Source organism: Pelophylax lessonae (assembly GCF_965119305.1).
Source record: "Pelophylax lessonae genome assembly, chromosome: 2".
In the NCBI taxonomy this organism is placed as follows: Eukaryota; Metazoa; Chordata; class Amphibia; order Anura; family Ranidae; genus Pelophylax; species Pelophylax lessonae.
In genome coordinates this window covers 681,823,816-681,846,789 of record NC_138769.1, presented here as the reverse complement: position 1 = coordinate 681,846,789, position 22,974 = coordinate 681,823,816, and the positions used below count along the sequence as shown (strand labels likewise).

General features: G+C 47.6%; 1 protein-coding gene across 1 annotated transcript in view; it reads left to right on the top strand.

Moving 5' to 3' along the window:
• PIWIL4 (piwi like RNA-mediated gene silencing 4) overlaps positions 1-22,974 on the top strand; it is a 558,880-nt gene that overhangs the window by 280,004 nt on the left and 255,902 nt on the right. The gene's annotated exons all lie outside the window — the stretch shown is intronic.

The following is a 22,974-nucleotide window of genomic DNA, read 5'->3' as shown; positions in this document are numbered from 1 at the left end:
TTCTAAATCTTAAAACTGGATGGACCGAAATACAGGTATTTTGGCAAGTAAAGCAGCACTAATTGTAGGCTGTCATAGCTGATGGGTACCAGAACTGGGCTAAAGGTGGAGTCTGTATCAAAATGGCCATTATTATTTATTGCCTGTTTCAGTGAACAACAGGTCTTCAGTTCAGTTTTGGTATCTGTTGCTTAGAACTTAAAGTGGTTGTAAAGGCAGAAGGTTTTTTATCTTCATGCATTCTATGCATTAGGATAAAAAAACCTTCTGTGCGCAGCAGCCCCCCTAATACTTACCTGAGGTCCATCTAGATGCAGCGATCTTGCACTAGAGTCTCGGCTATCCGGGACTCCCCTACTAATTGACAGAGACAGTAGCGCAGCGCCATTAGCTCCTGCTGCTGTCAAAGTCAGTGAGTCAATGAGCTCCCTGTCTGAATGGACACAGTGAACTGCGGCCCAGCTCGGATGCCCCCATAGCAAGCTGCTTGCTGTAGGGGCAGTCAACAGGAGGGAGGGGCCAGGAGCACTGTAGAAGGACCCAAGAAGAGGAGGATCTGGGCTGCTCTGTGCAAAACTATGAAAAAGAATAAGCTATTGTGCTGACTGAAACTCGACCGTCATTAAATGGGGCATATAAGAGGGCCAGGAGAGTGGTAGGGAACACCAGGTAAAAATGGATGCAGCTCCTCTCAAATTCGGTTTTGGGATCCTAATGCACATATAAAAAACAAACACAAGAGGGCTCCTCCATCTAAGTGTAGCAAATTTATTAAAAAAACATAAAAGACAATAAAAATTCACTCACCTAATTAAAGTAGATCAAGGCTTGTCATTGACCTATGTAGACCTATATAGGATCACCGTGATGCTGCAGATCTCAGCAGGTATGTGGCTGTTTGTAGCAGAGTTCTTGATGGAAGTGCAGCTGTCAGGCTTCAGGCTGGGACATAAGCATAAGCAGCTTCCAGGAAATGGCAAGATGGCTGTGGCTCCAAACAGCACCTCTCTGGGTGATGACAGGAAGTGGAGGGGATGTGGCTACATGTTTCAGGGCACACAGGAGGACCCCTTTATCAAACCATAGCCTATATAGGTCTATGACAAGCCTTGATCTACTCTTATTGAGTGCATTTTTATTGTCTTTTATGCTTTTTTTTTTATTTATTATAACATGTTTCCTATTTTTAACTAGGTATTAGTGTAGTTATATTGCCTGTGTAGGTTGTTTGTTTTACCTTGTAATGATGGGCTCGCATGTTATGGCTACAGTCCTGGCTGATTGATTTCCCTCTGACCATGTATTCATTAACCTAGATTGTCCGTATTCACTACAGGGACAAGCAATTTCTTGTCCTTGTCACAAGGGATTGTGGGATGTGCAGTTTAATCACAGGAAATATTAATTCTCAGACTATTGACATAGGTCATGTATAAACCTGTGGAGTGCCATCCCGCATGCCTCATGTTTGAACACAAACAGAAACTGCTGACACAGGAATGTGAAACACGGTTCTTCTCCGGGCTCGTCTGTGCGATCAGGGAGCCAGAGAATGAATCCATATTAAGGGCTGGTTCACACCACAAAAACACACACCAGATCTTTTCCGGATGCATTTCTGCATGCACTTTTTTCCTTTTTTTTTTTTTTTTTTTTTTTTTTACTTTACTGGGATCCAGTGCTATTTTTGATGCATTCCATTGCATTTTGATGCATTTTACTGCGTTCCAGTGCAAGTTCTACTTTTTTTTTTCTCTGGAAATGGAAAGCCCTGGAATTGACTGCACTGGTGTTACTATGCCATTGAAAACCATATAACCTACTTTCCATGGGTTTTTGATGAATGCACTGGACTGCATGTGGTGTGAACTGGCCCTAAAGGGAAAGTATAAAAATAAAATAATCAAAAAATTTAAAGCGCCCCCATCCCCCTCGTTTTTGCACGCAGAGGCAAACACATACTGTACATAGGTCGTGCCCGCATATGTAAAAACGGCTTTCAAACCACATGTGAGGTATCCCCGCTAACGTCAGAGCGAGAACAATAATTTCAGCACAAGGTCTTCTCTGTAACTCTAAGGTGGTAACCTGTACAAAATGTTAAAATGTAGCCTATGGAGATTTTTAAGTATCGAAGTTTGGCACCATTCAACGAGCCATTTTAAAGCGTGACATGTTAGATATCTATTTACTTGGAATAACATCATCTTTCACATTATAAAACAACTTGTGTTAACCATTTACCGCAAAGTGACGTAGGGGTACGTTGGCTAACTTTGCGGAGTTATACCGGGGTGATGCCTCTAGCTAGAGGCATCACCCTGGTACCGTTGTTTAGAGCCGGCATTTGGCTTTCCGGCGGTAAGGACCGATGCGGCTCGGGAGCCGCTCGGTCGTTACCCCGGCGAGGGGGAGGGGACGCAAAAAACAACTGTGGTGGATGAACAAAGAATTCTTTCCCCGGTGAAGAAAACACCCTTCACAACAGTTGGCCAGATCAAGAACACTCTCCAGGAGGTAGGTGTGTGTGTGTCAAAGTCAACAATCAAGAGAAGACTTCACCAGAGTGAATACAGAGGGTTCACCACAAGATGTAAACCATTGTTGAGCCTCAAAATAAGGAAGGCCAGATTAGAGTTTGCCAAACAACATCTAAAAAAGCCTTCACAGTTCTGGAACAACATCCTATGGACAGATGAGACCAAGATCAACTTGTACCAGAGTGATGGGAAGAGAAGAGTATGGAGAAGGAAAGGAACTGCTCATGATCCAAAGCATACCACCTCATCAGTGAAGCATGGTGGTGGTAGTGTCATGGCATGGGCATGTATGGCTGCCAATGGAACTGTTTCTCTTGTATTTATTGATGATGTGACTGCTGACAAAAGCAGCAGGATGAATTCTTAAGTGTTTCGGGCAATATTATCTGCTCATATTCAGCCAAATGCTTCAGAACTCATTGGACGGCGCTTCACAGTGCAGATGGACAATGACCCAAAACATACTGCGAAAGCAACCAAAGAGTTTTTTAAGGAAAAGAAGTGGAATGTTATGCAACGGCCAAGTCAATCACCTGACCTGAATCCAATTGAGCATGCATTTCACTTGCTGAAGACAAAAAATGAAGGGAAAATGCCCCAAGAACAAGCAGGAACTGAAGACAGTTGCAGTAGAGGCCTGGCAGAGCATGACCAGGGATGAAACCCAGCGTCTAGTGATGTCTATGCGTTCCAGACTTCAGGCTGTAATTGACTGCAAAGGATTTGCAACCAAGTATGATTGTTAATCTGTCCCATTACTTTTGGTCCTTTAAAAATGTGAGGCACATATACAAACTGTTGTAATTCCTACACCGTTCACCTGATTTGGATGTAAATACCCTCAAATTAAAGCTGAAAGTCTGCAGTTAAAGCACATCTTGTTTGTTTCATTTCAAATCCATTGTGGTGGTGTATAGAGCCAAAACGATTAGAATTGTGTGGATGTCCCAATATTTATGGATCTGACTGTATATACTGTGTGTATATATAGAGATTTGTTTCTCAGAAAAGGTGCAGGAACCCCCCCCCCCCCGGGTCCACCCATACCCACCCCTAGGACTGCCCCCTTTAGAGAACATGGAACCAAGTACAATTTGAGGGCTATACAAGTAATTTGTATGGCATTTAAAAAAAAAAAAGCAATGCTGTAAAATGTGCAAAAATGTAGAAATATCCACCACTTACCAAAGTAAGCTCAGAGGTACTGAAAGATGATTTCAGCATTCTTGGCATACACATCTTCTCTGCTTCTCTCCTTGCTTCTCACATCAGTAGCAGCGTGATGACCACAAAGTAGCTATGAGTCTACATATTTAGAGGGGTCAAAACAATGTAGAGTAGGACCATTAACTCTGAAACAGTAGTGCTGAAAAGGTTTTTGTCAGAAGGAAAGCTCTTTTGGGAGTAACTACTAAATTAATTTGTGAGAATCCTCTTTTACACTGGCTGGATGAAATTGGGACACTTTTGATGGCATTTATAAGAGGGCACAGGTCATCAGGCAAAATTTTCTCAAGCAGATATTCTCTGAAAGCATGAATCATTTTTCTTTCATTCAACTGGAATCTAATGGACACATTTTCTAATTTCCTCCTCTCCAAATGTAAGCTTTTGCTCAACATTGTCAGGCCAATGTTTGGAGTCAAGCACCCTGGTGCAGTTGGCAAGAGCAGAATCATTTTCAGTGAGCAGTCTCTCTATTGAAGATTTTCATTTTTCATAAAAAGCATCAGGATCTACAGGAGGGTCTTTCTTAGCTTATTGTCTGTAAAGGGAGATTCCCTGGAAACAGAGCTTTTCAGAGGCAGCAGCTGCATCTTTATAATAAGAACCTGGCTCCGTTCTTCTGCTTTCAAAGATTTGTTCAACAGGTTGTATTTTTTTATTTGCCCTGTAGAGATTTATTCTTCGCTCTTGCAACACTAAGCTTAATTTAGACAACTAATCCAACTATCCAATAAGAAGTTTGTGCTGGTAATTTTTTTCAATAGGCCTTTATACTGTACATCCATATTTCAGTCTTATCCCGGGCAGTATCTTGCTTTGCTTCTTCAAAATGATGGACCAAAACTATGTAGCTTTCCCACACTGCTGATACAGATCTAAAAGTAGATTCCACCCATCTTGTACTAAGATCTCGTGCTATTTTCAAAAGCTGCCCCTCTCGATAGCTAGCACAGGCTTGCAGTTCTCTACAGTTTTTGGCAGATGTATGAATAGTACATAAAACTTATCCATAAAGGCCTTAAATCTATTAATTCCTGATGTTTGTTTGACTGTATCTCCTACTGACAATTCTATTCTGTGATTAGCACAGTGCCACAGAATAATTGAAGAAAATTTCTCCTTCAGCAATTTCCCAACACCGCTCTTATTTCCTAACATTACGGCTGCACCATCACATGTAACACTGATCAAATGTTGTCTTAAGTAGTCATCCACCATCCCAAAAGAATGCAGGCAGTTAAGAAGAGATGTGCAAACTCCTTTCGCATTCACGCTTTCAAGCTGAACCGAATCAAGAAAGAAATTTACTGTGGAATCCATTGCACTGTGTGCAAGAAGAAATCGAACATATACAATCAGTGTAGATTTTTGACTTAAGGTGGTTGACTCATCAATGATAAGAGCGAGTTTACTTTTTGATCTTATGATTTCATTGACCAGGTTTTTTCTAATTTCTTGTGCAAATTGATTCACAATATTTTTTTTTGTATAATCTTTATTTTAAATTTCCGCAACTGTAAGATACATAAAGAAAATATGATAAAAGACAAGAGAGGGCATAATGCACATAACTTAGCAAACTGGCGATGGAGAAAACATGAACATAAGTGCAACCTAGTACAGCAAGATGCGCCCTCCCCGGGTAGAGGCCCTGGCCCAACCGAAACCAGTGTGGCAGCAGGATTCCCCTAGGTCCAGGCATTCGGCCCCTGATTCACAATATTAATGCAGGCATTTGTTGAGTGAAGAATGTGGCCCATATTAATGCCGTTTAACTCCTGTAGATCTATTTCAGAGCAATAACTATTGAACAACTGGTTTTCTTTAGCTAATTTTGTATGCAGTGCGAAAGATCTTCTTAGTTATTTCTTTCTCTTGGGCCAAGTTTTTTAAACAAATCATTTCAAGATGTTCATTTTTTTCATTCCAAAATAATTTGTAAGGTGGCCTTGTGTGCAAAACTTTCTTTGTGAGCAAACATTATTTTTCCTTAAAAAAGTGAGTTGCTGTGATCGTTTGGTGCCATAACTAGTTACCTCATTATTTGCCCATTCCTTAGACTTTTCTTCATGCCTTTTTTCTTTTTTATACGCCAAGAATGCCAACTTTTCTGCACACCTTGTACCTTAGCTTCTGATGATGGACGTCAAGCCCATCTAACTTCTTGCAAAAAAGTTTTTTTGTTCCAAAGTCCAGCAACTTGGCCAGGCAGTTTCAGGACTTTCAAGACAATCTGAAACAAAAAGAACCAATCGAGTGTGTCTGAAGTAGAAGGCAGAACTTCATCAGAAGACACAGAGTCCAATTCAATTGGTGAAGAAACACATGAATAAGATGCAGACTGTAAAACAGTTTGACTGTTCTGCATTCCCTGCCCCACTTCACGTATTCATAATTATTTATTGCCATGGGCAAAAAAGCTATTTTTATCTTTTTCATGATAAAATATATAAAGGATTTGACTTCTTTCTAAAGGAGTCCGTAGATGGATGATGGATGAAGATGATCTGAAAATATAGATGAAAACAAATTAATTATGAAGGTAATGGCTTAGTATATTGTAAAGCACAGTCTAAGTTGTCAGGTCATATGAATTAACTAAAAAAGGTTATGTTTTAGCAATAAGAAAAAAAAAACAAAACAAAAGGCATGCACAAATTTTTTTAATAAGGTTTTCAAATTATTTATAATAAACTTGATTGCTTACCCTAATCACATACACTTCAAACTAAAAAGATTGCAATATTCTAACAATGTCAAACTTAGCTTTTAGATCCTGTATCTACGTTTTCACAACCCCCAGCATTTACACATGCACCTACAAACACTAGCACCATCAGCATACTAACACGCACATGCATACCGAAGCACACAAAGCACCCCAACATGCACCACTAGAAAGCTCATTGAGAAGCTGGTAATACATCTACATGAATAAAATGCTTTTGTAGCAGAAGCGGATTGGCAACAATAGGACAAAGTTAGACTCTATAATAATGACATACCCCTCATGACAATCTCCCCGATAATCAGTTAGTTTACTTTAGTAAATGTACTAAGGAATCCTGATAAATAAGTATACCCCCAAAATTTGCCTAACAGTGGGAATGGCTTAAAGGGGGATAAATCTGATTAAACAGAACTTTTTCCTATTTACTTTACACATATGCCATAGTTCTTGTACCAACAAAATAAGCCTAAATACTGTACCGCAGGTTACAGACAAACCTAAAAGGACTTTCTCTATCGTTCATTGACGGACGCAGTCTCTGATGCATATCAGTAGGATTATACTACCCCCTACAGGAGTAGGAAAATAGACAGAAAAAAAGTTATTGCTACGCCTATGGGCAGTCCCAGGGGGTACACCCTCTCTCTTCCTGCATAAGATGTCAGTTTTAATCTGTCTAGTCAGGAGTAAGGACCTAGTTCCCTGCTGAGATCTCTGGTCCTGGCAAAGTTTTTTCTAGATAATTTTTTTTTAGTTGGCTTTTCTCCTGATTTTTTTCCTGTGAGATCTTCAAGCAAGTATGCTGGATCTGGGCGACGGGCTGGATGTATAGATCCAGTTTTCATCCCAGCCAACCAACAAGCGTGTGCAGGCTTTAGCTCCGTGCTGGGTCGGCCGTGACATGGTTCCACTGGACAGGGACTGGCCCCGCGAGTTAAACGTCTCCCCCAGGTCGTGCACGACTGGGTCTAGGCCCGAGTTGCAGCATTCCTATTTGGCCGACAGGCCCGCCACTTCGGCGGAGAGGGGTTCTGTCAGGAGATAGCACCCACCTGTTCCGGTATGGTGAGTAAATGTTCCTCCCTCTTCCCCTGGCGGAACCCTGGGATGGTCGGACCCTCACAACCCCGGGTTCCCCTCTGTCCTGTCACGCAAGCCCATCTACCTGCCTCCCCCCCCCCCTCACTGCTGGGTACTTTTGGGCCTACTCCCGGGGCCTGGGACTGCGCTGCAGGCTGCATGTGGGGGTGGGGGGTGTGCTGCTGGCAACGGACGAACGATCGTGTGTGTGTGGGGGGGGTCTCTACCTGTCACTTCAGGGCCCACCTTCCAATTGATCCTTTTCTTGAGTCTGGGGGGTCCCCACGAGAGTCCTCAGTTGCTCTGCAGGCCGCGCGGGGCCGCCATTTTCTTGTACCCTCATGTGCTGAGGAGATCGGAGGCCATCTCGGCCGTTTTGCGGCGGCTTTTTCTAATAAGAATCAGGATGGGAGTTTTTGGAGGTCCTGGAGTTCCTTCAGATCCTCCCCTTTTGGATCGAGATTGCTGCTGACACGTACTGTGCAGACGTTCTGGGCCTCCTGGTGCATCTTTGGTATGATGAGTCTGGGGGTTTCTCTCTCTGCTGGGGGTCTCCAGTGTGCTTTACCTGACCTCCAGGACGGCTGTGGTGCGGTGTGACGCTTAAAAAAAAAAATAAAATTGTGTCACTTTTTTCAACTTTGTCTGATGGGTTCCCCTGGTGCAACATGGACCCTACAGATCGTGTGTCCCCATCTGACAACCGCCGGGCCTTCTGGATGCCAGCTGTCTATGGATGCCATTTCAGTGGTCCTTGAATCCTTTGTGTCCTGAGTGGAGGTGGCCTTTAAAGGGCGAGGTGCTATGAAACTACCTTCGCCTACCCCTAATTTGCAAAACAACTTTTATTAAAGCACACCACATAACAACATGGTACAACAATGTCCAAGATAATTCAAAACAGGGGAACAACGTAAGTGAGTAAAGGGCAGTTACAGGAAACAGCAGGGAACACGCTGGAATATACATCATACAATAAAGCATCCGCTAAGTAAAGATGATATCAATACCAACGGTAAGACAAGGGAACTACAAAGCAGTTATTTCAACAAGATCGTCCACGAGCCCATCCCTATCAAGCAGTAGGGGGCCCTCATCAGCCAGTGGTCACACGAACCCCAGGGATAAGTACGGATGTTAATTAACACATGTGCGGGAGTTTTCCATCCAACGTCCCCAGACCTTGTCATATTTGGATGGGCAACCTCTATGGCAATAGATCAGTTTCTTATACGGGAGGGTCGAGTTAACCTCTGATAGCCAAGTCAGAAAGGAGGGGGGTGTCAGGTCACCTGTGGCCAGGTGACAACTGCACCCTGTTGGAGGCAGGGGCGCAGCGCAAGGTAGTGAACCCTATAGCAGACTGCTGCAGATGGACCAGAACGTGAACCCAAGATTCCCCAGGGCGCGGAGTCTAAGACCCAGCAGGTGTTCACCAGTGCCTCTAGTGGTGAGGATGGACTTCGATGCAACTGGGCCCAGGTCGCGGCCCCTGGGGTCCCCCAGGTCACGCTCCGTAGGGAGTGAAGGGAAGCAGCCACTCAGGACACACAGAATGGTGAAGGGCAAGCCAAGGTCGGGGTAACAGGCAGACAAGGGTAGTCAAGGGACAGGCCAAAGGTCAGGATAACAGGCAAACAGGAATGGTCAAGGACAAGCCAAAGTCGGTACACAGAGTAGTAATATCAAGCACACGGCAAACAGGAACAGGAAACTAATACTGTTGAACAGCAAAGCAGGCCTGCAGTGCGTTGGTTAATATAGACTTCCTGTGATGACCTGGGCGGGGCAGGAACAGGAAGTGGAGGTGATAAAAAGGATCCAGAAATGCATTCTGACCTCTAATACAGACATGAAGGTACAGGTAAGCTTGCCAAGCTCTATTGCAAGTCCATGACAGTACCCCCCCTCTTACGAGGCCTCCCCCTACCCCGCCTGGGCCCAGGTTTAGAGGGACACCTCAGATGAAACCCTCTTAACAGACGAGGTGCAAAGACCTCCAATGCAGGAACCCAAGACCTCTCCTCAGGACCAAAGCCTTTCCATTGAACAAGGTACTGAAGAACGCCTCTACAGAGTCGGGAATCCAGAACTTGACTGACCTTGTATTCCTGATTATCCTCAGAGATCGGTGCCATGGTAGGGAAAGGACGAGAAAACGTATTGAGGACTAAAGGCTTCAGAAGGGACACATGGAAGGAGTTAGCAATCCTGAGGCTTTTGGGGATCTGAAGTTTGAAACAAACCGGATTCAGTTTAGAAATGATGGTATATGGACCAATGAATCTTGGAGCAAACTTCAGGGAAGGCACTCGTAGCTTGATGTTCCTGGTGGAGAGCCAAACTTTGTCCCCTGGCTGAAGAGAAGGTGGTTTACGCCTGTGGCGGTCAGCAAAGCCTTTAAATTTGTCGGCAGCTGCCCGGAGGGAATCATGAACGTCACTCCAGACAGAATTGAAGGACTCCTGAGCTGAAGCCAATGCTGGGATATCCGAAGAACAGGCCATGGGAAGCGGAAGTTGAGGATGTCTTCCATAAACTGCGAAGAAGGGTGTTTTCTGCGATTTGGTATTTACATGATTGTTATGTGAAAATTCCGCCCACGGAAGTAGAGAGGACCAATCGTCATGATGAGCGGAGACTAAGGTGCAAAGAAAAACCTCTAACTCCTGATTAACCCTCTCCGTCTGCCCATTAGATTGAGGATAGTAAGAAGAGGAAAAATCCAAGGCAATATTGAGGGATTTGCAAAAGGCTCTCCAGAAACGAGACGTAAATTGAACGCCCCTGTCAGAAACAATGTGAGAAGGAACCCCATGGAGGCGGAAAATTTCTCGAATAAAAATGGGAACCAAGGCAGGAGCAGAAGGAAGACCAGGAAGGGGAACAAAATGAGCCATCTTGGAAAACCAATCGATTATCACCCAAATGACTGTATTACCGTCCGACAGCGGGAGATCGGTGATAAAATCCATGGCAATATGAGCCCAGGGTTCCTTCGGAATGAGCAAAGGCATGAGGAGACCAGCAGGAGCTTGTGTGGAGGATTTAGACTGAGCACAGACATGACAAGCCTTGACATAGTCTTTGACCTCCGAGCGGAGATTAGGCCACCAGTAGTGACGGCTGATAAGCAAGAAGGAGCGGAGAAACCCTGCGTGGCCTGCCACCTTGGAATCATGTCCCCAACGAAGAATCTTAGTTCTTAGCTCAGTGGGGACAAAGGTCTTACCAGGAGGAATCTTCGAGTCCAGGGTGGTAGAATGGGCAATAATGCATGAAGTGGGGATGATCGGCTCAGGTTCAGTAGAGGACTCCTCGTCCAAAGTGTCAAAGGACCTAGAAAGTGCATCAGCCCGACCGTTACAGGAACCAGGTTTGTACGTAATCGTGAAATTAAAACGGGAAAAGAAAAGACTCCACCTGGCCTGTCTGGGATTCAATCGTTTAGCATTCTGTAGGTACTGTAAATTCTTGTGATCAGTGAAGATCGTTATGGGGTGAGGAGAACCTTCCAAAAGATGACGCCACTCTTCCAGCGCCAATTTGATTGCGAGAAGTTCCCGGTCACCGATGGCATAATTTCTCTCTGCCTGAGAAAATTTTTTGGAAAAGAACGCACATGGTTGACGTTTCTTCTCAAAGAGTTGAAGAAGAACAGCTCCCACCCCCACTGAAGAAGCGTCCACTTCAATAAAGAATGCATCCCCAGGATTAGGTCTCCTCAAGAGAGGCCCGGAGACAAAGGCCTGTTTCAGATCATGAAACGCAGCGACAGCTTCGGGGGGCCAGACTTTGGCATTAGCACCCTTCTTGGTCAAGGCGATGATAGGTGCAGCAATGGAAGAGTAATTCCTTATGAACTGCCTATAGTAATTTGTGAAGCCCAGAAAGCGCTGTGTGGCCTTAAGACTAGCAGGAAGGGGCCAGTTGGTAATGGCTAAGACCTTCCCAGGATCCATACGAAGGCCCAAACCTGAGACAAAGCATCCTAGAAATAGGACCTCAGAACATTCAAAGGAACATTTCCCCAGCTTGGCATAGAGATTATTCTCTCGAAGGCGCTGGAGTACAGTGCGGACATGTTTCTATGGACATGCAGATTTTCCGAAAAGATCAGAATGTCATCCAGATAGATGACAACAAACTGGTACAGCAGGTCCCTGAAGATCTCATTGACAAAGTTTTGAAACACAGCTGGGGCATTACACAGCCCAAAAGGCATGACCAGATATTCGTAGTGACCGTCCCGAGTGTTAAACGCCGTCTTCCATTCATCACCTTCACGAATTCGAATGAGGTTGTACGCCCCTCTGAGATCCAACTTGGTGAAAATGGAGGCACCCTTCAACCTATCGAATAGTTCAGATTTTAAGGGTAAGGGGTATCGGTTCTTAATAGTAACAGCGTTTAAGCCTCGATAATCAATGCAGGGTCTCAAGGTACCATCCTTCTTGGCGACAAAAAAGAACCCTGCTCCTGCAGGCGATGAGGATTTCCGGATGAAACCTTTCTCAAGATTTTCTGCGACATACTCAGACATGGCCTGGGTCTCAGGGATGGACAATGGGTAGGTACGACCCCTGGGCAGAGTTGCCCCGGGAACAAGGTCAATGACACAGTCAAAAGACCTGTGGGGAGGAAGCACTTCAGCTGATTTCTTACAGAACACATCCCGGTAATCGCTGTATGCAGCGGGAAGGTCAGAAGATACCGATGTGGTGGCAACGGAAATTCTCTCCTTTGGGGTTACCTTGGAAAGACATGACAAGAAACATGAAGGGCCCCAAGCCAAGATCTGCCCAGAGACCCAGTCCACATGGGGAGAGTGGAGCTGTAGCCAATGAAGGCCCAATACAATGGGAGTAGAGGCTTTGGGCAGGATGAGAAATAATATTCATTCCTGGTGGAGAATCCCTACTGACATCCTAATGGGTAGTGTCTGGAAGCGAATAGGGCCCCCTGGAAGAACAGTTCCATCAATAGCCGAGACTACCAACGGCGTAGAAAGGGGTGAAAGGGTGAGCTTCATAGAAGAAGCAGTTCTCCAGTCCATAAAGTTGCTGACAGCCCCGGAATCCAGATATGCAAGGGTTGATTGGGGAGAAGTGCTTACATGAAGGGACACTGGAAGAAGAAGACGGGAAGGTGATGTTTCTGGGTCCAATACTCCACCTTCCAAATGTATTAGACCCGAGCGTTTCCCGGACGAAGCGAACAGGAGTCACGAAAATGTCCCTTGCCTCCATAATAGAGACACAAGCCCAAAGTTCTGCGCCTAGCATGTTCCTCGGGGGTTAGTCTGGTCCGGTCCAGCTGCATGGGTTCCTCTGGCAGAGGATGCTCCACGGAACGAAGAGAGGGAAGCTCAGACTGGCTAGGTCCCAGGGAGTGTTGGCGTTTTCTTTCTATGAACCTCTCCTGAAAACGAATGTCGATCTGGTTACATAAGGTGATGACCTTGTCCAGACCGACGGGGATGGTTCTTCCTGCTAATTCGTCCTTCACTCATTCAGATAGACCCTGCAAAAAGGTAGCGACCAGGGCCTCATTGTTCCAGCTCAACTCAGCTGAGAGGATACGGAACTGAAGAGCATATTGTCCCACAGAACGGGATTCTTGGCGGAGACGTAAAAGAGCACTAGCCGCTGAAGAAACCCGAGCCGGCTCCTCGAAGATATTACGAAAGAGCTTTAGGAAGTCAGACAGGTTGGAAACTACCGGATCATTCCTCTCCCATAGGGGAGCAGCCCAGGCAAGAGCCTCACCGGAAAGGAGGGAAATAATATAGGCTACCTTTGCCCGATCAGACCGGAAGTTTTGCGGCTGAAGCTCAAAATGGATGGTGCATTGGCTAAGAAACCCCCTGCAGGCCTTGGAGTCTCCAGAAAAACGGATTGGAGGAGGTAGATTCAGTGAATGCGAATCTGTGACTGGCGCGACAGGCCCGGCCACTGGTTGCTCTTGGTGTTGCGGATTCGAGGTTCCCAACGAGGTCTGAAGCTGTTTAAAGCGGGAAGACAGCTCCTGCAGGAATCGCATCACCTGAGTCTAATTTGCTTCTTGCGTCTCGAGTCTGCGAACTAAGCCCTGTAATGGATCATCTGGAGGGCGCGGCACATCGGCCGGGTTCATGGCTGTTCAAACTGTCAGGTCACCTGTGGCCAGGTGACAACTGCACCCTGTTGGAGGCAGGGGCACAGCGCAAGGTAGTGAACCCTATAGCAGACTGCTGCGAATTGACCAGAACGTGAACCCAAGATTCCCCAGGGCGCGGAGTCTAAGACCCAGCAGGTGTTCACCAGTGCCTCTAGTGGTGAGGATGGACTTCGCTGCAGCTGAGCCCAGGTCGCGGCCCCTGGGGTCCCCCAGGTCACGCTCCGTAGGGAGTGAAGGGAAGCAGCCACTCAGGACACACAGAATGGTGAAGGGCAAGCCAAGGTCGGGGTAACAGGCAGACAAGGGTAGTCAAGAGACAGGCCAAAGGTCAGGATAACAGGCAAACAGGAATGGTCAGGGACAAGCCAAAGTCGGTACACAGAGTAGTAATATCAAGCACACGGCAAACAGGAACAGGAAACTAATACTGTTGAACAGCAAAGCAGGCCTGCAGTGCGTTGGTTAATATAGACTTCCTGTGATGACCTGGGCGGGGCAGGAACAGGAAGTAGAGGTGATAAAAAGGATCCAGAAATGCAGTCTGACCTCTAATACAGACATGAAGGTACAGGTAAGCTTGCCAAGCTCTATTGCAAGTCCATGACAGGGGGCTGTGCCCGCATCCACAATTTAGCGATGAGCCTACGAGCGTAAAAAAGGGTTTTCGTGGAGAAATATACTCGTAAATTTGTCTATATCTACATCTGGAAAGAGACCTAAAAGACTTACCTTGGGGTCTAGCCGAAGCGGGGAAATCCATATGATCATGTAGGAACGTTATAATTTGTTGCCAAAAGGGTTGGATAGCGGGACATGTCCACAACATGTGAAAGAAGGTACCAGGGTGCGTATGGCACCGGGGGCAGCAAGGGTCCACCTCAATTCGATACTTTGAGATCTGAAGAGGGGTTAAATAGTAACGATGCAATATGTACAGTTGCGTCAAGCTGTCAGAAAGTTTGGGGGAAGATATTTTAGGGTTGTCGAGGATCACGTCCCAGTCAGAGTCGTCTAGTTGGCCAACATCTCCACCCCACCTGTCCTGCAATCTCTCCTCCACCCCGTCAACAACTCTCGACCGTAGTTCAAGGTACATAGCCAATATCAATTTAGATGGGTCATAACCCATAAGTCAGGATAGGTATGTCGGGCAGTGGGGGAGTCTGATCCTGGATCTGAGTCCGGAGTGCATGCCGTAACTGAATATGCCTGAAGAGCATGGAGGTGGCAAGCCAAATTCATCTTGCAGTGATTGAAAAGACCTCAATCCTGGTCCACGAAAGACCTGATGGAGGAAAAGCACACCTTTCTGCGCCCAGAGCTCAGCACCCGGAAGGAAGGAAAGTTCAGCCAGGTGAGGGTTGTGCCAGAGGGGAGTATAGGCATGGATATGCGTCAACTCTAACTTTTTAATGGTCAGATCCCAAATACGTCTGTGTAAATAAACTGGGGGTAGGGGCAGTCCGCAGGGGCGGCGGGTCATGACCACGAAGTATCACCTGGAGAGGGGAGTGGGACGCCTGACTCAGACGTCCGCAGGGCATGGTAACAGGCGGCCTCCGAGTTATGGAAATGGTGAAAATGGGACAGCTGCGAAGCCACGTAATAGCCACACCCCCCCCCTCGCAGTCGGGTTTTTAAGTGTTCCGTCCCCAGACAAAGGAATTCAGGATACTACCAATTATTTTAAAGTATTTAAGGGGAATAAGGGTTGGGGAATGCCAAAAGACATAGAGGAATTTGGGCAAAAGAATCATCTTCACAAGGTTTACCCTTCCCGTCACGCCTAGGGGGAGCCTGGCCCACGTCTGAACACAGAGCCTGAGCATGGAAATAAGAGGCTTTACATTATCTATTACATAATCAGATGGCGATCTGGTAACTAGCACACCCAGGTAACATATACGTGAGACCCTAGTCAGGGGGAGCAATGCAGAGGCCTCTATAGGAGGCGAGGGATCCAATGGCAATACCTGAGATTTGTCCCAGTTGATACGGAGGCCCGAATGACGGCCAAAGTCATTAATAAGATGAAGTGCTGCAAATAGGGATGGGCCGGTGTCCTCAAGGAAGAGCAACATGTCATCCGCATATAAACCCACAGTCTCTGTGATAGGTCCCATCTGTAAACCCCGAACCCCTGTGTCAGCAACAGGTGTGACCAGAAATGTGTGGACTGACACAGAGAACATTAGACATAATTAAGGTGTAAAGAATATAATTTATTTAAAAATAAGTGAATAACACAAATGTAAACGCACCTCCAGAAAACTATAACTGTGTAAATCCAATCAGATACCCAAACAATAGTGACACACAGCAAACAACTGCTCAAACCAAATATATACAAAACAGGATAAATGAATAGTAATAGTAACAGAGCCGGGGTCATACACGGGAGATCAAGCAGAGGGAGCTGGGAGCAAGACAGAACAGAGAGAGGGTTGCAGGAGACGGAGTAAGCAAACAGGAAGGAAGGAATCAGGCTGCAGGGTCAGGGTCAGGATCAGAGTCCAGGATCAGGATACAGGGACACAGGCATGCAGGTCAGGCGCACATGGAGACAATACCAAGGCAGTGAGAAGAAGCATACACAGGGTTTAAATATACTTCCTGCAACCAGCATCAGGTGATGACTGATTGCATAAGATGTTCGCTTCTGACTACCGAGAGACACCCGCTGGTGGACACTGGAACTGCAGCTTATGGATCTGGGAGCTACAGTGCCACCAGCAGGTGAGCTCTTTCCTGACAGTACCCCCCCTCTAAGGAGCGGCCTCAGGACGCTCCAAAAAACCCTAGCTAAACCAGTCCATAAAAGACAGTCATTTGCTGCACAAATCCAGAGCAAAAGTTCCTTGTAGGCTGAAGAAGTGCCGGGTTCCAAGCGAGATGCCCCATTGCCAAGATCCAACAATAGGCAAAGTGTCCCACCGCCTGGGTCAGGTGACTGACTGGGTATCCCACCGCTGAGGTCAAGCAACTGGCTGGGTGTCCTGCTGGCCAGATCCTCTGACATGTACAGAATTTGATACTTCAAGTCCCTCAGAACAGCAGGTACCCCATTGCTGGGGTCCCACGAGTTGCCTGCAGACTTAGCCATGGGGTCATGTGACAATACCAGAACTCTGACACAGAAGTGTCTCGCCATAACCAAGTAGCTTGCCTGGTTTCCAGGACTTACTCTGCACTTCAAAAGCCACCTAGGTATCTCTGAGGCACTGGTTACCTGACCCGGGTCCCCTAGTGCACCCAAAGCTGGAGCAAGCGCATCCGGATCATGGAGAGGCACAGATAGTACCCCTCCATTCCCCAGGAGCTTACCATGACCAGGGCCATGAAGGCAAATGCAGCTACTAGTTACCATGGGCATGTCCGGACCACCAGGCTTTGGAGCCATAGGAACAACACTCTGCCAGAGGGACTCAACCGAGGCAACCGACAAACGAATCTCAGGCCAAACAGGTAACCCATATAAAGCATGCGAGGACTCAGAGCTTTCAAACCCATTAGCAGGTGAACACTTTGTTTTTGCATGACAGTCCAACCGAGCAGCTGGTATTGAGTCAGTAGAACCCGGCTGGGTGGTTAGTAGAAGAGAAGTAAGATCAGGCTGGTCAATGGTAAAAGGATCATCAGACGCATGCTGGACATCAAGCATGGGATCATCAGGCTGGACATCTGTCACCGGATCAGAGGCAGAAGAAGGCAGGTTGTCAGACAGCAGATCCCTAGGGGTAGACGTGTCATCGAGCAGCAGACCATCAGAGGCAGGCAGGTTGTTAGGGACAGGATGTCCAGAGACAGGCTGGGCATTGGGCACCTGCCCCTTTGGCTGGGCAACAGGGACCGAAACTTCAAGCTGGGCAACAGGGACCGAAACTTCAAGCTGGGCAACAGGGACCGAAACTTCAAGCTGGGCAACAGGGACCGGAACTTCAAGCTGGGCAACAGGGCCCGGAACTTCAAGCTGGGCAACAGGGACCGGAACTTCAAGCTGGGCAGCAGGGACCGGAACTTCAAGCTGGGCAGCAGGGACCGGAACTTCAAGCTGGGCAGCAGGGACCGGAACTTCAAGCTGGGCAGCAGGGACCGGAACTTCAAGCTGGGCAGCAGGGACCGGAACTTCAAGCTGGGCAGCAGGGACCGGAACTTCAAGCTGGGCAACAGGGACCGGAACTTCATGCTGGGCAGCAGGGACCGGAACTTCAAGCTGGGCAGCAGGGACCGGAACTTTAAGCTGGGCAGCAGGGACCGGAACTTCAAGCTGGGCAGCAGGGACTGGAACTTCAAGCTGGGCAAAAGGGACCGGAACTTCAGGCTGGGCAAAAGGGACCGGAACTTCAGGCTGGGCAAAAGGGACCAGAACTTCAGGCTGGGCAAAAGGGACCAGAACTTCAGGCTGGACAAAAGGGACCGGAACTTCAAGCTGGGCAAAAGGGACCGGAACTTCAGGATGGGCAAAAGGGACCGGAACTTCAGGCTGGGCAAAAGGGACCGGAACTTCAGGCTGGATAAAAGGGACCAGAACTTCAGGCTGGAAAAAAGGGACCAGAACTTCAGGCTGGACAAAAGGGACCAGAACTTCAGGCTGGACAAAAGGGACCAGAACTTCAAGCTGGGCAAAAGGAACCGGAACTTCAGGCTGGGCAAAAGGGACCGGAACTTCAGGCTGGGCAAAAGGGACCGGAACTTCAGGCTGGGCAAAAGGGACCGGAACTTCAGGCTGGGCAAAAGGGACCAGAACTTCAGGCTGGCCAAAAGGGACCAGAACTTCAGGCTGGACAAAAGGGACCAGAACTTCAGGCTGGAGCAGTTCGGCTGGCGTGGAAGTAGGCTGGAACAGATCGGCTGGCGTGGAAGCAAGCTGGAGCAGATCAGCTGGCATGGAAGCAAGCTGGAGCAGATCGGCTGGCGTGGAAGCAGGCTGGAGCAGATCGGCTGGCGTGGAAGCAGGCTGGAGCAGATCGGCTGGCGTGGAAGCAGGCTGGAGCAGATCGGCTGGCGTGGATGCAGGCAGATCGGCTGGTGTGGATGCAGGCTGGAGCAGATCGGCTGGCGTGGATGCAGGCTGGAGCAGATCGGCTGGCGTGGAAGCAGGCAGATCCGCTGGCGTGGAAGCAGGCAGATCCGCTGGCGTGGATGCAGGATGGAGCAGATCCGCTGGCGTGGATGCAGGCAGATCGGCTAGTGTGGAAGCAAGCTGAAGCAGATCGGCTGGCGTGGAAGCAGGCTGGGGTAGATCCGCTGGCGTGGAAGCAGGCATGGATGCAGGCTGGAGCAGATCCGCTGGTGTGGATGCACAATTGGATAGTGGCAAGATTTTGCAAGTTGGGAAAAACTTTCGTTTCTTTTTGGGTTTTGCCACTGAGGTTCTGCATGTGAACACAGGGCTGTGAGTAGGGGGAGCAGCTGGTAGCAAAGAAAAGCTGGGGGATTTTGAAAAAGAGGGAGCAGTAACTAAGGAGGATTTCTGAAGGATTGGTGCAGACAGTGGAGAAGAGGTAAGCTTCAAGGAGTTAAAGGCAGGGTAGGTGCAGCAAGTGGGAACAGGGTACTGACATATGGTTGGTAGAAGGGTAAACTGGGCTGCAACTGTGGTTGCTGTGGGTGATGGAGAGAGAGATGTTTGAGCAGGCAGGTGTCTAGCAGTAGGAAGGGGTTGTTGCAAACTGACTGAAGCTGAGTGCAATATATCTGACCATGCTTGTAATAACGGTTGAACAAGATTCAGTTTACACTCTGCCTGTCTGACAAGAGACTGCACTGCATTAATACAATCTACTAGCACCTGTTGGGAACATGCTGAATAGTGCTCAAAGAAATAAGAGGAGTCATCCTCCAATAACCATACCAGTGATTCTACCTGAGCCATACTAAAGGGGGGAGAAAAGTCATCACTTTCTTTAGGAATACTGGACAAAGCCAACTCTGCACAAACTTGAATCAATGGCTGAACATCATCAAACAGCATCCTGCCCTGATCAACTAGGGAATGAGCAAGACGAATGCATTCTAACAGCTGGTCCCTGGCCCACTCCTTTAATATCTGGCAGCAGTATTCCTTTTCCTCTGTCACCAGCAAAGAAAAGTAAATTACCTCCTCAAGATGCATCTTGCCACAAACAACAGAGCTAAGATGGCTTCTCTGTGCAGCCACTTCTGGTCAGGACTGGCCTTGGTATTCTGTCAGCAACAGGTGTGACCAGAAATGTGTGGACTGACACAGAGAACATTAGACATAATTAAGGTGTAAAGAATATAATTTATTTAAAAATAAGTGAATAACACAAATGTAAACGCACCTCCAGAAAACTATAACTGTGTAAATCCAATCAGATACCCAAACAATAGTGACACACAGCAAACAACTGCTCAAACCAAATATATACAAAACAGGATAAATGAATAGTAATAGTAACAGAGCCGGGGTCATACACGGGAGATCAAGCAGAGGGAGCTGGGAGCAAGACAGAACAGAGAGAGGGTTGCAGGAGACGGAGTAAGCAAACAGGAAGGAAGGAATCAGGCTGCAGGGTCAGGGTCAGGATCAGAGTCCAGGATCAGGATACAGGGACACAGGCATGCAGGTCAGGCGCACATGGAGACAATACCAAGGCAGTGAGAAGAAGCATACACAGGGTTTAAATATACTTCCTGCAACCAGCATCAGGTGATGACTGATTGCATAAGATGTTCGCTTCTGACTACCGAGAGACACCCGCTGGTGGACACTGGAACTGCAGCTTATGGATCTGGGAGCTACAGTGCCACCAGCAGGTGAGCTCTTTCCTGACACCCTGAGTGCGCCCGAAGCGCGATGGCCAGGGGCTCCACAGCAAGGGCATAAAGAAGCGGAGACAGGGCAGCCCTGACGGGTGACTCGGCTCAGGGGGAAGGGGTCAGACAACCAGCCATTCACAGCAACTCTAGCAATAGGGCGATAATATAGCAGTTTAATCCAGCGAATGAAGGAAGGGCCAAAGCCAAAATTCGCCAGACTTTCCCAAAGGTAATCCCACTCCACAGAGTCAAACGCTTTAGCAGCGTCCAAAGTGACTACCGCCCTGGCCCCCACCTGGTCATGACTTGCCTGAATATTTAGATATAAACGTCTAGTATTCATGGCCGGGTTCTTTCCGGGCATAAACCCCGCGTCTGATCCAGATGGATGAGGGAAAGAATGACATGACCAAGACGTCTGGCAAGAACCTTAGCCAGGATCTTAATATCAGCCTGTAGGAGGGAGATCGGGTGGTATGACTCCGGGTAGTGGGAGTCCTTACCAGGCTTGGGGATCACAATAATTGAGGCTTCCCATATCGAGTCCGGTAAGACGTTGGTATCGTACGCGTGGGCATAAGTGAGCAGCAGTTCAGGGGGCCAGTATCTCAGATTAAGAAGCATAGAGGTTGAGGGGTATACCGTAGGAGCCCAGGGCCTTAGCAGAACAATAACATCGGCAATTTATCCGCAGAAAGCGGGGCCTCCAGGTCTGATTTGTGTGAATCAGAAAGCTGGGGAAAGTCAATAGCCTGCAGGAACTCTCGGGTCTCCGACATCTGTACAGTCACCTGAGAATACATCGCCTCATAGAAGGAACGGAACTGCACAGTTATCCGAGAGGGGTCAGCTATCAACAGGCCGTGAACATCCAATAAGGAGATCACCACCGGCGGCTTAAATTCCTGGTGAGCAAGATAAGCCAAAAGCTTACCCCCACGTTTGCAGAAGGAAAGTTTTTGCTTTGCTCGTTCATAATACAATTGATCAACAGTGCGAGTCTGGGACTTGAGTGCGGAAACTTGCGCTGGAGAGGGGTCTTAGGAGCAAGAGGCAGTGATCGTTTCGAGTTGTATGAGCGATTGGCGAAGGACAGTCTGGGACGACGCTTTCAGCCGATTAATTTGTCTATTCAGGGTAGAACGCACGTGTAACTTGAAGGTTTCCCAAACATTAGACACCGAGGCCGCGTACCCCTGTTGGCTGCGAAGATGAACTGCCACTCACGAGGCAAGTCCTGCTGGTCAGAGAGGGCAACTAACCAAAACGGGTGTAGTCGCCATGGACGAGGTATAGTGGGGGGGGGGGACAGGTCCAGGTTAGCCCAGCAGGGGGCGTGGTCAGACGGTGATCTGGGATGGAAGCCAGCATCGAGCAATATGGGGAGTAGCAGGTCCGATACGATAATGAAGTCGATTTGGGACAACGAGGAGTGGGTAGAGAAAAAACATGAGTAGGCCCTAGAGTCGGGATGGCGGTGACGCCATGTATCTGTCAGTGCAAAGTCCCGCAATAGACGGTAAAGTAGGGTAGGAGGAGGGGAGGAGGAGGACCCAGGTTGATGTGAACGATCAAGGAGGGGGAGTAAAAACTGCATGGTAGGCCCAGCCAACCCAAGGGCAACCCAGTGCCAGCTGAAGCTGGCCCGTGGCGTGTCTCCACTAGGATCACCACGTCAGCCCTATAAGATTTGAGGCAGCCAAAGATGGCAGAGCGCTTCACCTTATCATGCAGCCCCCGGACATTCCACGTAAGGAATTTTTTGGCGCCCATAATTGGGAGTAATACTGGATGGCACGGATAAATGTAAAGGGACCCCCCAGAGCAGGTTTTCCTGTAATATCGAAAAACAAAAAGGAGCCGTACATACAGATGAATACATTATCACATTGCATGTACCATGAGAAGAAAACAGTAGAGCAGACAATAAACTCAAACATAACAATAAACCCCCCACCCCGCTCTCCGCCCCCCAAACCTGGCGGGAGCCTGAACCCCAAAACAGGTGCAGAGAGTAATAACAAGGTAATCAACCCAGGAAGGCCACCGAGCAGACCAAGTGGCAGAAGTAAGAAAAACAGGCATATTACACCAATCTGCACTGTGTTCCGTGAACACGGGACGAACCAACGCTGGAAGGAAACCTGGGAGCAGGACAAGAAGAATAATAAAATAAAAACAGAAGAAAATAGGCGGTATGCTGCCACATCACAACACATAGCATAGCAGATAACGCTTGTGCCCACAGTCGGTATCTAGAAAAGTAGAAAAGTTAAGGTGCAAATAACAACATTAAGTCACAGTAGGTCAAAGGAAAGGGGGGAAAAAAAAAACCAAAAAGTATGTCTCTTCCCCCCGACTGGGGGGAAGCAAAATAAACCGCTGGTGAAAAAAGGGTGTAGAGAAATAACACATTATTGTGGTGCCCATGGGATTAAGAATTGCAGAGCAGTA